Genomic DNA, 1874 nt, shown 5'->3' with positions numbered 1-1874 from the left:
GCAAGCTCGACTTCTTCTCGCTTGGCCACGATATCCGTTGCGATTACACGTTTTCCGTGTCAATCGAGAACTCGAAAATTAGCAGGAGATTGGCATAAATAAATATCCTTCGCGTCCGTCTCGTTTCTCTCTCTTTCTCTCACTCTTGCTATCTATCTCTCTCTCTCTATATCTCGCTATCTATCTATCTGTATCTCTCTCTCTCTATCTATCTATCTGTATATCTATCTAACTCTTTTTCTCTCTCTCTCTCTCTCTCCGTTCTTTTCTTTTCTTGTTTTTATCCCCACCAAGTTCTCTTCTTCTTCGTGAAAAACGAGAATAACATCGGGGATAGATCGAAAGACGAATTTCAATATCGTTAATCGTATATCCTCAAGCGACGAACTCCGTTATGAAACGTTAATTCTATGACAACGACTGGAATTTTATTTTATTCGTGCGGGAGCATGCAGATTTGTACTCCAGTCCGGTAATCTTTTAATTCCCTTGTAAAAATAAACGGTGCGCGGAGGTGCACGAAACGAAATGAAATTATAGGTTCGATACAATTAAAATTACATACGCGCAACACAGCCAGACCGCCGGTTAAAGACTCGCTTTAGTCCGATATTTAAACGATTTAAATCTGCGGATATGTTTGTTTCACCTGACGCAAAACCCCGCACCTCGCCCTTCCTTTACCGTTGCTTTATATAATATGTAAATAATTTCAAATCAAAAAGGCGCTCTCCATAAAAGCGCTTCGAGCGATTCAATCGACGTATAAAAGTCCTGATTACAAACCCATAAATGCATTAAAAATCAATACGCACGAAGACAGACAAGCCGTGCGTTTACCGTGGCGAATTCATTCGTCGGGAAGAGGTAGGGAGGAAGGGACAATTTTTTTTTCTTTTTTAATATTTTTTCTCGTTTCTCTTTTTAATATATATATATATATATATATATATATATATATACATACAAAGCTCGCGAGCTTCGCGACACACGGTACTATTTCGAGCCGATTGAATGAAAATCGATTGGTTCGCGCTATAATATTTTCCAACGAGAGCTGAGCGAATTGGAAAAGATACGTGCGAGTTGAGAAAGATAGAGATCGTTCTTAGTTTTAACTCCGACTACGACGACGATGACGACAACGAAGATGACGCAGATGACGTTGTTGCATCGATAAATCCATGTACGTTAAGATCGAAGTAGCCCGAAACTGGTGCAATTTTGCAACGAAGGTCGCGATGGGCGGGTTTGCTACGACCTCATTACGCGAGATCGCTTCTCTTGTGTGGGTGTCAGAGAAACAAAAGGGAAGTGAAGGGAAGGGAGGTGGAAGTGGAGGTGTCGTCGCGTTGGTAGGGCAGTTGGTACCGCGTGAAGCCGAAGGATAAGCGTGGAGGGGCGAGAATCTGTCAGGGCTGCCACACTCGGCTACAGATTTACAAGGCTGCCGCTGTTTTACGACCCCACAAAGTGCCGCTCGGCTCGCTTATGTACACCTACCTCGTTCAGTCTCTCTCTCTCCCTCTCTCTCTTTCTCTCTCTCTCATTTTCTCATTCTCTCAGTTTCTCTCGCGCTCTCTCTCTCTCTCTCTCTCTCTCTCTCACTTCGCTTACGCGAACGTAAAGTAAACGGCATCGTTCAAACGGCGTACGCGAACGCTTATAAACACGTCTTGCTATCACCTCGCCAACCCCATTATTCAAAACTTTGCGCGACCTCTTTCCGTCATTAAACTGACGGCTTGACCCTTTTGGGATTAACAAAGAACTTTGTCAAAAATCTAATCCTTTGGAATTTCCCTTGCTTCTCGTCGTTGTTTCTCATGGAAAAAAAAAGAAAACTCGAATGCTTTTGCATTATTAAAAAACAA

The sequence above is a fragment of the Vespula pensylvanica genome, chromosome 22 (genome assembly GCF_014466175.1).
Source record: "Vespula pensylvanica isolate Volc-1 chromosome 22, ASM1446617v1, whole genome shotgun sequence".
Taxonomy (NCBI): Eukaryota; Metazoa; Arthropoda; class Insecta; order Hymenoptera; family Vespidae; genus Vespula; species Vespula pensylvanica.
Note: the sequence above shows the minus strand (reverse complement) of the source record.